The 15,252-nt window shown below is 44.1% G+C and overlaps 1 protein-coding gene across 2 annotated transcripts in view; it reads left to right on the top strand.

Annotated features, from left to right (window-relative positions):
• LOC128872229 (3-phosphoinositide-dependent protein kinase 1) overlaps positions 1–15,252 on the top strand; it is a 451,269-nt gene that overhangs the window by 319,645 nt on the left and 116,372 nt on the right. Inside the window, exon 1 of one of the 2 annotated variants that reach the window (XM_054114692.1) lies at positions 12,336–12,463. The exons of the other annotated variant lie outside the window; for it this stretch is intronic. The gene's annotated coding sequence lies outside the window, so the exon portion shown is untranslated. Of the gene's footprint in view, positions 1–12,335; positions 12,464–15,252 lie in introns of those variants that run through there. 2 annotated transcript variants of the gene reach the window in all.

The following is a 15,252-nucleotide window of genomic DNA, read 5'->3' as shown; positions in this document are numbered from 1 at the left end:
GCTACGTAATCCGCGACGCGTCGTGTTCCCTTTGCAACCGGAAAATCGTCCGTGAGAGTAGAAATCCACCTTATATTTCTGAAAGCGGAGTCAACCGCATCGTCGCCAGTTCCCGGGACGCCGAGCGTTTCTCTCTCCTCTGTGTCCCCATCGTATGCAAAAACCCGCGACAAATGTACCTCTTTGAGGAAGCAATTAGCGTCAGGAGCGAAACGAGCAAAAATCCGCTTCGACGAAGAAAAGTATTTCATAGAAACCCAGCCGCGTTCGACGAACCGAGAATCGCTAAATAATTTCGTACGGAACAATGAAATCCGCGACGGCGAATTTCCTGTTTACACGGGTCGAGGATAGTGGGAGGCTAAGGAACACGGTGACTCCGTATCGCGAACGTGCCGCTATTCCAGTGATTCTTAATCGTCACGCGGATGTTTGCTGATCGATCCAACGACGTAATCGTACTTTATTGTCTGTCAGAAACTAATAGTCCGTATCGCAAAGCTGAAGCTTGGTAAGTCGCAGGTAATACGTATTTCGTAAAACCGTTCAGAGTTGTATGTCCGCGTTTTGCACGCGCGACGGAACTTCTAGCTGTAAATCAGATGCGAGAGAGGGGTCCGATAAGGTTAAGAACCACTGCGCTATTCGCGAAGGCTGGTCGACGCCTCGCGCGTGTGAATCGTCGACAAAGGCGTCGCTGGCTTCATTCACGCCCGTTCGAGGAAACGGGGAAACGGCGCTGGAGAAGTTGACGAGGAAACGAGAGAGGCGCGCGCGAGACGCGCATGTTTATGTTCCCTCGCCGCTATTTAGCGGGGACTTTGGAATTAATTTATAAAGCTGCGAGCGCACTAACGCGTAGGTGGCACGGTATGCGCCTATTTCCTCGTAGCCGTCGCCGTGAATAGAAAACGCGTATAGCTGCTAGGCCGTCAATGTCGCGGAATTCCCGCTGGACGTTTCTCCTCGATGACACATCGCCGCGAATAACCGACCGATTTAAAAGCGGCCGTTTAATCGCTACTGGCTTGCCCGTAATTGCTCCCTGCCGCTAATAATAGAGGCGTCGCGCGCTGGCGCGATGCGACGAGTTTCTTCGATGATTCATTGAGAATTTTTGTTTACTGTTTACGTCGTGAAATCCGTCGCTGTGGTCGATTGGGAAACGGTCAACGTTCGCTGTCCTCGATACGCTGTCGGTGCAGCCGCGGAGCGTAAATCGCCACGAGACCGACCGACCGCTCGATTCCAAAGCGCGCAATCTTTGCTTTTCGATTCTTAACCCTTTGCATTCCGAATTATATATATTTCAATTTCGTTACCAGTAGCTCCCAAACGCTTTCAAGTGTTTTATTTGAAATTTACTTTAACTCAAAATAAGGCAATTTGAATACACAAAGAAACAAATAAATTCGCTTAAATATCAGTATTATTTTATTAAATATCAATATTATTCATACTGTTGTTGTATTTTGTAATTTTCAAGAGCGTGATATTTCTTGAAACAATTTCCAGGATGCAATTCTGAATTTTTTACACATGTTTCACAAAAGAAGTTGGTTTCTCTTCTTCCTCCAGGTGTTTTTCTATTTGAGCAAACTGCACAATCCGTGTGTTTTTCTTCGGGATGTACGAAAATGAAATGAGGCTCTTCATCTAAACGATCGTGTTTATCATATGTACCAGGCCTTCCCTAATGATTTGGACATGGAAGAATGTCGAGTGGGACTCAACATAGGAGTGCAGAGGGTTAACAAACTCACGAGGCTATGAACCCTGTAACCAGTGCTTATATTATATGTTACATGTTTGTACTGTTTACAAGTACTAGCCTAAGGAAATGAATGGACACTCGTTTGATCGACGTTCTCGAGTACATATTGACCTTGATCTCACCATTGGTAACACCTGTACAAGTACTGAAACGTTTTCTCCTATGAGCATTCGACTCTGATTTCCGCGCCAGATCAAATCGAAATCTGTCATCCGTCAAAAGACCCATCCACCATCTGCGTTATCCGGGTCGTAGATAAACTACTTCTCCCCGTGTCAAGCACCTGAAAAATGCCAGGTGCCTACGGGTGATTTTAGGCCTTGGCCTCTCGACACGATCGATCAAACGATTTTCTAACTAATAGAAACGACCTTGACCTTCCGACTAGAAATTATCGGACAATTTGTCCAGTAATCGTCAACGTCGCTCACACTCTATACAGGAAAGCTTTGGAGTAGATTTTTCAAAAAATTTTACGAATTTCAAGTATCAGATCAGAGATAAACAATTTTATAAAAGAGCCCAAGGTAAATTGTCAACATGTGTTTCTTACAACGATGTTTTTCAACCTAGAAGTATAAATATCCTAAAGACTGATAAATCGAGTCGATAAAACCCCGATTTTATTTCTCAAAGGATTAGGAAAAATGTAAAAATATAAACTCAAACTTTGGAGCGTCGTTGCATTTCCATCTCTTAATTTTTAGATCATTTTGACTCCGTGGGGCAATCCGAGCGATCAACAACAATTCAACAGTCCCGTTTCGCGATGACACAACGAGCGGCCGCGATACTCGACTCAAACAACGCGTAGAGCCTCGAGCAATAGGTGTTACGTGATAATCGACGCTAACTAGCCGCCATTAATTATTGGGTCACACGGTTCTCTCCTCAATCCGACCGTGAGTGCGGTATATTGTGCGCCGTCTATTAATAGACGTTTTTATCACAGTGGCCATTGTGAACGGCGGTGGACGTAAACAGCGCTTCTATATTTACCGCGGCGGCGGTCCCGAGCACAGGTGTGCGCCTCGCATACCTGCTCGATGGTTTAAAGGCGCGTGCACACCCGCGCGGCCCCGTTACTTGCGTTGTAAACAACGCCCGTGGGATTCGACGGAACAGCTGATTCGCATTCCGCGCCCGAGGACGGTCCCAGGCCCAAAAATAGACGATATTCGCTTTTAAATAATCACTTCTTAGTTTTGTATACAAACAATCGCGTATCGGTGACCAGAAAATGTTGCACAATTGCACTGTTGACATTGGTATGATCTTATCGTGGTCGATACGCGACGAGGCAATCGAATGTTGGTATCGTGCATTCCTTAGCTACTCTGATCTTAACGATCGATAATTTTATTTACGTTTCGCGAATACGTTCAACTTAATTTTGAATCAATTAATATAAACGTGAACAAAATTGTCTGTGTTTGTGTGATACGCAGAAGGATGGTTCTCAAGCACGTGCCAGGAATCGTATTACTTTTTTATGGGGAACTCAGTCATTTGCATAAATTGTCTGAATTTTTCAAAAAGGCAGAGGGTACACTCACCACGCGAGACGCGTAGTCTGTTTTCGGTATCCAGGGATAAGACTATTTGGGGATGCATCGAACAGAGGTATGGGGCGTCGATCGGGAGCATCGCTCCTGGAACCACCTTTTCGAAGAACGATTACGAGGAAGGACGAGCTCGAGGATTTACGGCATCGTTTGTCGTACACGCGATACGAGAGAACGCGGAGGTAGCTACGTGTTCGCAACGTTACGATAAATTGCGTAAACGACGCGTCGTGAGCGCCAAACGCACGAGGTCGAGGTAACGTGTCACTCTCCGTTCATGTTTATCGACCACCGAGCTAATTTCTGTTTTCATGCTCCGCGAACACTTTTTAGCCTTGTTATTGCACCATACTTTTTTCTTTCCTTTTTTTCGTTCGACGACATGCCTCTTTGTTATATCCGTCAATACGCGTGACGCTTGTGTCTATTTACATCTCGCGTACTCAAGGTCTGGTTTACGACAGCGTGCTCGCGTATTTCACTCTTTGATTTTAATTCACTCCGCGGTTATTTCCTCGACCTGTTTATTTACTTCCCAAGAATACTTCTGATGCTCGCTGGAAATTTTACTAAATCTTGAAAATGGAACAAGTTACCAAATATGTTAATAATTTGATGTTACCATGTTAAATTCAGATAACTCGATGAATTTTTGATCAGTTGAGGGATGTGCAGCAATAAGAAGGTAGCTCTATTTTTGTATGGTTTTGAGGTTGAAACATAATCACGGATTTAAAACATCCCTTTTCTTGTGTTGGAATAAGGAGGAAAATTTGAAAAAATGGACCTACCTCCTTATTGCAACACACCCCTCCATTGCATATTTTTAAATTTTCTAAGAAACCAAGACACATATTTCATCGTAGCGTAACTTTATTCTAGTTACAGAACGTGTTCTTCCGGGCTCTTTTTGAATTTCTCGTAATAGCGCAAAATGAAAAATTGAAATTTCATAAAGTCGCTCCATCCATTGTGCATCTCCGGGATAAACAAATACATTTTTCTATGAAAGTCCCGTCCCGCGAGTACCGAGCCAACGCACACCTGTCCGTGGGCTGTGCACACGAGACCCTCGAGGTCGTAAACAACGCGGGATGGGAACGCGAACACCGTGAGCCACTTATTCGCATTCCTCTCGCGGTACTGTCTACGTTTATTACGAGCGACGTCCGGAAGGACAGCTCTCAGGAGCAACGTTTCTTTATAGCGACACGATCTGGCAAACGATCAGCCTTTAGCTCCCCACGGAAAATCGCTAAGAGACCTTCGAGGCCGAGTAGCCTTTTATCAAAACCATCGCGTTTCACATCAAAACAATGTTGGCATTTGGTAATTTTTTTGGCGATGTTGTAGATCCAATACAAATACCTCTTACAAGTAATGAAATCGCACACTTTGAACGATCGTTCTGTCAATTTTCAACAGACTACGTTGATCGTTTGGAAAATATAAATTTTCTCTTGTGACTCTAGCGAAATTTCCTTGTAGGGTGATTTTCTCTGGTCTCAACGGTCAAAATTATTAGCTTCACCAGCGGAGCTAAATAAACATGAATTGTACCGTGAATATGTTCTTTGGCTCGATGTCGAAGTAGAACAATGAGAGGAGAAACAAGAAGTTACGAAGAATCTAGAGCAACTTCTACCTTACAACTTCTGAATAGTACAAACTATGGTTCCGATTTATTTTTGAAGTTTTACACAAAGTTATACATTGCCGAAATTCAGATGGTAATCCAACAGTGCTCGGAAACTCAACATTCTCGGCTCTATTTATAACTTTGAAACTGAAGTAGACTCTTGAGACCTCCTCGACATGGCTCTCGCGATACCGAATTATCGCAAGAGTAACGACTGCGCGATAAAGGATCATCGCTATGGTAACGACAATTACCATAAAGTAAAAAGAAACCTTGAAGGCCGGATTAAAGTCCTAAAGTCTAACGTCGAGCGCAAATTAACGAACAAAAAAGTATTTTCAGTGTCATCGCGGTTCTAAATTATCTGGACACTCTCTGAATGGGTTACGTAAAAGTTGGAGCGTGACACGGGCGTCGTCGCGTGACTTGCTAAAAAAAGGGATGGGACGTCGTAACGACACTTGACGCTTTTATTATCGTAACGATGCGTAGACGCGCAGTAGGCGAGAGCGAGCACGCGTTCGTAGTTAGATAAACCATAATTGCGCGAATATAAATGCATGTCATTGTTAGCACATGATATGCGTTCCTCGATAGTAAATCGTGCGATATCTGATACTCTTCTTGTCATAAAAACGCCTAATCTGAAATCGTGCCCCGAGTGTGTTGCAACAATGTAATGATTCGCACACGTGTTACACGAGTGACTCTTTTAAAATGACGGGTTACAGCATAATTACGTTTAAAACTCCATCGATTTGCGTGACAGTCGTATAAGAAACGCGGTTGATTCTAGAGGAGGATGTCGAAGACAACTCGAGAATTTTTGGACAGATTTCTTCGTTTTGAAAATTGATAATTTTGCTCGCGACTTAATATTTAAATGCGATGAATAAATGAAATGTAGAATACATAACAATACTTTGTAGAATTTACTCTCGAACATACGAAATCTTGCATCGATAACTTGAACGCACTCGCGTTCCGCCGATTCTAAGAAGTATTTGTATTAGTTTCCCGTATCAGATACCTAACGAAACGTCAAACATTTCCTCCGTTTAAAAAAAAGTGTCAATGCGTCAATATTTGCCTCGCGGAAAATCGCAGAAACTCAATATCTAGTCGAATTCCGGGACTAACGATGCGATTCGGTTTCCCCGAAGAACTAATCTTCCTTCGCCACGTGTTCCGCGTTATTTTTCTCCGGCACCCTACGAGATCCAATATTTGTGGAATATTAGTGGAATATTTCCCACGAGCTCGAACGAGTTCAGCAGTCGAGGAAAATGGCGCGATACGCGCGGTTCATTTTGAACGCGATGCGTAGAATGACGACGAAGCTTGGGTTTGGTGTCACGATCACGTGGCGTGCACGCCATCCTCGGTAGACGGTATGAATCGTCGTGACCGATGGAAATCATAATGGACAACAACAACAACGGGAGCAACTTCCTCGTAACGCTTTTGCGGTCGTCGGTCGAAAGTCCAAATTCGTGGCGCGCTGATTCGGTTTCCGGCAACGATGAATGAGTAATATCAAGCCGAGCTCTGGACAAATGTTTATTCGAACGGAACATAACAAGTAACAGATAAAAATAAAATTTCAATTTCAAATGGCAATCAAATTTCGCATTCGATTAATCTTTATTTATACGACGCCATGAATAATTCACTATCGAGGAAAATGTGAATTATAAATAATTATTGGTCTTGTCGTCTGGTTTTAATTAGTTCTATCTAGAATAAAATATTCGTAAATCAGCTTTGCTTTTACAACAGGCATCCGTTTGATTAACACTTTCTAAGTACATCTCATCGAGAAACAGTCATCACTGGATGTCGAATCCAGGAAAACAATTGGAAGGAATTACAGGATTTCGTACAATTATTCGTTGTTCTTATTTAAATTTTCATGTGCTAAGTACCTTTTCGTGTAGGTAATTAGTTAAATGAGAATTCATTTAAACAGTGGCCAACTGCGTGGCTAAGTAACCGCGGAATCACGTTTCCGTGAAACGGCCTGGATAGAAGAGCAATTATCGACGGCCAATATTTGATTTTCCTACGAACGAAACGGTTCACGGGAACTGCGCACTTTATCCCCGGCGTTCCGCGAACAACCTCTGCAAACGTGACGTTAAACGTCACTTGCTTGTTGTACAGGGCGATGCTAAAAACTAGGACAAGCTAGGAATACTTGCTGGAGATATCTTTTTGACAGTGCTGGACCAAATGGACCCATGCAATGGCCACGATTAATAATTATTGAATAATCGGGTAACTGCACTTTCCTCGAGTTCAAGTTCGTAAATCACATCGAACTATCAACAAGAGAACTATGCAACCGCGAAGACAAAGGAGATACCGTAGCCTTTTCGTAGAAAAACGATAGAGCCTATCGGGAGACGTGTAGCGAAACGGTTCGGAATTGCAATTTGCTTCGGAATATTAAGCAAGTTTTCAAAGTAAAATCGTTTCTCCGGCGCGGTATGTTGATTGGTTATTTCTTTGAAGGCGCAATACAATCGTTGCAGCGAGTACAAAGGAATGGGCTGCGAGGCCGAGCGTAACTGCGTGTCAGTCGTATCGAGCGGAAGATTTTGACACATTTTCGCAGATATACCACGCTGTCACGTACTTTGCGCGACAGATAATAGCCCGGAGCGTCCGTGTCATTAGCTCGCGAGAGGAAGCGTGAGAAATCGTTGGTATTTTCTACGAAACACGAAGTGTTCCTCGTCACTCGCAATATGCACGCACGATTGGAAACGAGGAACTGCAAATTTCACGCGGAAAAGCAAGGAGAGCCTCCATGATCCAGGAAGTATCGCCGTTATTACCGCCTCGAACGCGCGTCGTGCCTCTAATGTTCACCATCGTGCGAAACTGGTACGATGCATCGTTTTATGACGATTAAATAGCAATCGTACTAATATATGTTTAATAACAGATACATTGTTCCAAATTAGAGGTAAGAGATAAATATCGCAAAATGTTTCAGAAGTCTTCCATTTATTTTTGATCGAGTAATCGATTTTGTCGAAGGCTCCGGAATTAAGATAAGATACTACGGAAGTAGTTGTCGAGGCTTGATGCACCTGGCGAGTAAATTTCAAGTGACGATACCGTCTAAAATGATGCAGAAACGGGGCAATCGATATGTTCCCGATTTTAGGCGCGCCCGATTCGAGGAAACTGCAAATTGGCGCCGATGGACGGCCGGTTTCGAACGATTCCTCCCGGCGCGCAGCGGTTCCCGACATTCCTAAGCCTAATTAGAAAGTGAAAACATGGGCTCGAGCGTAATCTCGCACGGCACGCGATGCAAATGCTTTGTATCCATAAAAAACGGATGAACTCGGAGGGGAATCTCTAACCTCAAGTAAAACACGCTGCTGCAAATGGTAACGGAAATTCCCCGCTGCCGTACTCTTTGACTTACTTGAAGTAATACCGAGTATTCGATGTTATCACTCCTCGTTAGAAACATTCCCCGTGTATCGCTTCTATTTTAAACGCGGTAGATCGCAAGAAAGCATCGTTACTAAAATCTTGTTCTCATATTCAACCTTAATCTTCTATACAAACTTGTGTTCATCATACATAAATATGTTTCGACTATTCTTCACGCATCATTGAGAAAACCAAACATCCACGACGACGAAGATGACCAAGTCGTTCGAGTTCTTCGAGTCTGCTTTCGGAGGGTCATCACTCTTCGCCGAGACGGCGATGTGCTCGTTGTCCACGCGTCGCGAAGGAACCTCGCTCGTGTCGCAAAGGCTTCGTTCGCCGAGATCGTCACGTGGTGTGAACCGTGACAACGAGCTCGTCGTAACAATTTAATTGTGTTAACCGTTGCAACGGGCATCCAGGAACCCGAGTGCACGTACAGGCGAGAGGACCATCGTCCAGAGATCGGAACGCGTCGCCGAACGACCGTTCGTCGAGTTTGCGGCCAACTATACCGAGAATCGATGCGCCGAAGAATGTCCATACGGGAGGAGGTTTCCTCGAAGCTTATGGTTCACGTTCCCAGCCGTGGACGTCGCGATTCTACTCGGAAGTTTCGACGCATCGTGGTATTTACGAGCATTTTGGACAAGAGGTTCGCTGTTCGTTGCGGAGAACCTTGGTTGAAGTTCGTTTCGCTACATAGAATTCCTCGTGACACGGTTCGCGCTGGGACTCCCTAGATAACCTAATTTTTCTATTTCTTCGCGATAACATCAGTATCGCGCTATTAATCCTTCGTGAAAAAGATTAACGTTTAGCGATTTAGGTATTTATCGCATAGAATTAACTTAATCTAAATCTACCTTTTAAACCTTCACGTTCTTCATCGAAAAACGGGACGGGATCTATTATCAATATAGGAAACACGGATAGATAATGTATTCTCGGAATTGGTAGAACTCAAAGGGGCCGCTGGGAGAGGGAAACGAATTAGACGCAATAGGATGGAGTTGAGCTAGGCAGGGTTTATCGTTACGCAAACAATTATGAGGATGGTGGCGCACTGTTAATGCGAATAACAATAATATGTTACCGTACTTCATACTATCCACTTCAGTCACTTAGCGGAAAAAAAAACATATTTCCATCGATCCCAAAGGAACCGATTAGATAAAGCGACGAGGTTTCGTGGAATTCGTCGTGCAAAGTAAAAAGGAGTTCGCTGATTTCTCGAGAAAGTTCCCACGGACGTGCTCGATAAAAATTGACGTTAAAAATCTGCTCTAGGAGTGGGGAGCGAGAGGAAAAAATCCATATCGATTGACGAACGCAAGGGTAAATAGGCGAAGCGTCCCGGTGTCCTCTCGTTGTTCCCGGAAGCTTATCTGGCCGACGGCAACCGACCGACGCGTGAACGTGCGTAACGTGCGAAACAAGTTTGCACCTTTTGCACGCGGTTCTTCCCGACCTGGTCGCGAATTCCAGGTAATCAGTCGGCTGCGAACCACGCAAATCGCAAAGTCCAGTCGTCGAACTGGCTCCAACGCCTTTCCTCTCTATAGCTGTGAGAAGCCTTCCGGATCGGTTAGACGAATTCGTTTATTTATTTATTTGTTTGTTTACCGATAGAAAGTCTTTCCTAACGAACGGGAACAAGCTGTTACGAATAAGACTCGATTAATATTGTACAGACATCGAACATTTGTTAACAAATTGACTGCTACTGACGCACACGCTGGATAGATGCAGTTGTTTCAATAACGCTGCTGACGCAACGGAAGGCAAACACAATTTTTTAAAATAAATTTCTAATAGAAAGAAGTAAGAATTCGTTCCTGGGGAAGGTCAGTCCCGTTTCGATGGCAGCATATAGGTTAAAAAAGATGGGTTTAGCTAGTTAGGAGCCTTTAAAGGTTGGTGTGATGGACAAAACTTGTATATCGAAATTATTTAAATTAAAAAATCCATTCGTATTGTAGATAGACTAAGGCAAGAATATTCTGATTTCTAGCACTACCACCACAGCACTCCGTAAAAAACACATCAGTGCATTCTTGATTGCCATACCTTGCAATCGTGATAAGCCGACATGAATTGACGGGAGGTCTTAAGGTCAATGAAAAGCAGATAATATCGTACTACCGTAAGTGTTTACAAACATCGGCAGAAGTAGTCAAGGACAGGTCAGCCGCTTGGTACTCAGGTGCGTGTGCACTGGACGAGTTGCAAAAACTACAGGTATTTCCTCGAGTAGGAAGTATCGCACAAACAAATTTTATGTTAGTTGTTTTACATTAGCGTACATCTTATTATGTTTTTTTTATTATCCCATTATCGTTTCACATCAGTTATACAGCCGAGAAAGTAACAGCTTCAGCTTTATTTTTATTTCGAATCGTGCGAGTAAAGATCCGATCGACTGCAGGACTCTATATTTGCGGTCGATCCATTGACTCGCTTAATCATGCGAGTTGGTACGTTGCCCAGGGCCTGTTTGCTCAATAACGTTTCAGGGTAACGCGAAATGTCAGAGTGTCTTCCGAGACCGCGGGAAAAAAGAGATACGCCCACTCGGCCACCCCTGAATTCGAGACAAGACGCAATATCAACGAGATTTCGGCGCTAGGTGTTCCGTAAATATTGATCGAGCCTCTGGAAAGAGGAAGGGGTTCGCCAGAAACGCGAACTTATTTCCGGTAACGCAATGAATCCGGTGCATCCAGCGATTGCGATTACCCGCTCGAAAATTCGAACGTATCGTAGATACTTGAGGAAGCAGTTATTTAATTTCAGATCCAGAGATCGATATTCTCGTGTTTTCTTTAAAATTCGAGTCATGGAAACGCGATATTCTCATACACCACCACCATCCTCCCCCTCCCACAGCTCGGGTACCTCGGGATACAACTTTAGTTTGAAACCTACTTTTTTAAAGAGGCACATCTTTAAGACTCGAATGAAATTGATTCATCAAGAGCGTTAGACTAAAATATCCGCTTAATGAATTTTCAACCGTGACACCGAGCGTGGGCGGCATAATCAATCCTGGTTCTCAGTGTTCTACGAATTCTCGCCTACTCCACTAAATATAAGTCGATACGGAGAACGAACGCGCTGGATTTGCGTTTTCAACGCTGCCTTTTAATAGGTTGTTTGTCTAATTCAATCGGTGACCAGCATCTGCACTTCGGCGAAGTACGGACACTGAAAAGTCACTGCAAGAATCAATCGTCGCTTTTAACTTTCCGAGAATTTGCGTCCATTCCCTTAAACGCCGGTGCAAGGCAAAGAGAGATTACAGCCGCGTTAAATTTGCATACTAACGCACCAAGTATTCCTCGTCTCTATTTTAGTCCGTTGAATCTTTCTTGGGTTTCCCTGTTTTGCAGCACGGTTTTCAGGAAACTCGTGATTTACGGTCTGCCTCGCGATAATTAAAATTCATCGTAATCTAAGCAAGCTTCAGCGGAAAGTTTCCGACATCGGTTTTGCTTAAAATTATATATGAATTGGACCTGCGTTATTCATATAAAAATGAATCTTATAGATTTTTATTCGTCTCTTTATTTTACGGTGTTCACAGGTAACTCACTTTCGTCCTGATTTTGTTTACCTGGAGTACACGAACCGTTTGATTTTATTACTAGCAGGCATTTAAATTTTAAAGAGACAACGTATCCTTCTGCTGGGAACCCAGCTGTGTTTACATAACGTGTTGTCAAACGTCCCCACCTTTCCTCCTAACACCTGCCGAAATCCGCGAACCAGGTGAATTGTCTCCCACTAATTTCGAATCTTCTTCCCTCCCTTTCTCCCGCAGCACACCTAACGGTACCCTCTTCCCGTAACCCCTTCCTCCTCACCAGTCTAGTTAGTATTCTTACAAAGCGATCGTCGTCTACGTAAAAGTGCAATTTCCGTGAATTATCGATCTCGATAACTACAACTCGTTAAGTTTAGTCGATCTCGAGCGCGTCACGGTATTTTCTCACCTATCCTGTGACCGCATGCTTCGTTGTGGGAACCTAGGTAACTACTACCACCATTTCTGAAGATTATTATCAAAACGGGACTTCCCTGTATTAAGTAACACGATTGTAAATACGACGGTTGTTCCGTGATATCGATTGATAAAGTGCGAGGAAGATTGGCTCGTTAGAGTTGTCGGAACATACGAGGGAACCTTTCAATTTCGAGAAAATTTCTACAGTGATAGATGAATACAATAAAATTAAAGAAATTAAAATTGCCTTTCGCGAACAGGTGCACAGATGGCGTAAGTTTATGTAAATACAATCAACTCTCGTATAAATCACAATGAACGAACCATTTGCTTGGCTCATCGAGCTAACGAACTTCTTGCCCTTCATTTCCTAAACTAATACATCCAGTTTGAATTTAGCAACCGGAAGCGATAATTCATCTAGTTTATCGGTTTGCACGAGATCGTCTAGTGTTCCGTTTGGAAGCAGAGGGAACTTTCCGGATTATCGTGGCGCGCGTGACGCTGTTTCGCCATGGTTGCCGTTCGCATCGATGGACATAACTGTTGCGTGTTTTTCGCGTTCCCGTTTCGTCTAGGTCACGAACGTTGGGCGCCGAAGAAGTACGCGTGCACGCGCGATGTCGTCAAAATGTGAACGTGGCCGCAGGATCGCCTACATACCTAAGAAACCGATGTTTGATGTAAACAAAGCTTGTTACGCGACCAAAATTTCGCCCGTTACGTCGAGGGTGTAGGTGCACTGCTGTGACAACAGAATTATCGTAGAAATTTCTTCAAAGTACGGTAGAATTATTCTTGTCAATTTTTTGGTACTCTATTCTCGTCACACGATTTTCGCCAGTTCTCGAAGCTGCTGGTTCGAGAAGCCACCGATTACCAACAGTTTCATTTAAAATTTAGGGACGAGGATTACAGCATTTCTGCGAATAAATGGTGATCCTTATGATCCTCATATCATAAACAACCTCTCAGGCTTTGAAATGACGAACCGTGTAATTCGTACAAATTTCGTTGAATTTGAGTGTGTAGCTTCTCGCCAGAAACGATTCCGTTGTATTCACGTGGCTTGGTTTGAAATCACGTCATCGTTTCGTGCAACGTGGTACGCGTAGAGGCGATTAGAGCAGATCCGTGATGGTTCGATGATGTCGCGCGAATAGAACGGTTCACGCGTCGACGTTCTTCGACGCCCACCAGGACGAATGACGGCTGCGTAGAAAATAAGTCTGATACACGATTCATTGGTAAATCGATGATTCCGAGCGGCGTTACGTAACTCGAATATTTCCCAGCCCACGATGCATCGAACTCAAATTCTTTGGATGGATCGTTGGTTCGTCATCGAATTAAAATATATACGCGCGTGTGTCCTCTTCTCGTCGAACCGAATGCTTCCGCAGCGAACCAATTCTCCCCTCTCTGTCTAGCTGAATACTTCCGTACCGAGGAGACCGCGTCTCCCCATTGGCAAACTGAACATTTCCGCATTGAACTAAATACTTCCCAACCGAGCGGAACGCTTCCCCTCCGGATCGTACGTTTCTATATGGAAATTTGTCGCGTGGCTGTGCGACGGAGTTTCTAATCCATTCGTTTCACTCATCATTCTGTTACATTTCTCGCGTTAAACTCCTAGAACTTGATACCAACTGTAAGCTTCATTAATGCAATAACACTTGCCTTAAAATAATATCGATAGTCTGAACTCAACAGTCAAGGTAGTAAACATTCTTGTTTGGGAGGTTGATATTGTTTAAATTTAAATACGGTGAAAAGGTACAATTGTAGTTATTTAAATTAGTAGAGGGCAATTGGAGTCGACCGTGAAGTTTCTGAAACAAACAAGTACGAAATCGCGAAAGATCCTTCCATTCCGAAGCGGAGTGGGGCGCGAAAGGAACGTTTGGATCGTCAAACAGCGGAGCCGGATATTGTAGAATCCGAGCCAGCTGGTTTTCGAGGCGAGACATGATAACGGAGCGTCGGCGTTATCGGGCGGTGCCAGGGCGTCGTTGTTGCTGTTCGACGGACTTCGTTACGGCTGATAAAAGGCTCGCGATCGTGTAAACTGCGCGCTCGGTGTGTTTCATTCATGGAAACGCCGCCGCGGGATCAACGTTTTTATTTCCACCGGAAGACCAATACATCGCCCCGGCGTTCGACGATAACCGCTCGGTCAGGTAATACACGGAAGCGTCCGTGGCGTTCCTCTTGTGTCAGCTCCGTTACTCGTCGCTTCGCCAATGGAGTCAGTCAATCGACCAAACATTTATTCAGCAAATATTTCACGAACCGTTCGGCAGCCGCTGAAATCTTTCGTATCTCAGCCGATTTCTTTGATCCGTAGAGCACACTGGATCGGCCAACAGACCTCAAAGGAGCCCACTATACATTTTATATCCGTTATCAATATCGCGGACAGACGCTAATGAATGAACCGCGTTGTCCTTTTAAAATTCTCGTGGACCGCTTTCTTTTCAACGCCGTGTGCCGTTCGAAGTTGGCCCTAGACTTCGGTCGTTTGTCTACGTGTCCTGTTAGGTTCTAGAATCAATGGAAAGTCGAACTGAAACCGCGGAGAAAATTGCTCGACAACAATGTCAAGCATTTCGTCGTTTCTGATAATATCAGAGACGTTGTTCGAACTTCCAATTAGAGAAGAACAGTTTCGCAAAGTGTTTTCATCCATACTGGTGCGACGTAAACAATGAATAACGCGTCGCATGACTCACGCGATGATTTCTCGATGATTTAATCGTGTCGCGGACACGCTAGGGCGTGCTCGATGCGTGTCACCGACGTGGGCGGAAAC

The sequence above is a fragment of the Hylaeus volcanicus genome, chromosome 2 (genome assembly GCF_026283585.1).
Source record: "Hylaeus volcanicus isolate JK05 chromosome 2, UHH_iyHylVolc1.0_haploid, whole genome shotgun sequence".
Lineage (NCBI taxonomy): Eukaryota > Metazoa > Arthropoda > Insecta > Hymenoptera > Colletidae > Hylaeus > Hylaeus volcanicus.
This window is presented reverse-complemented; position numbering and strand designations above follow the sequence as displayed.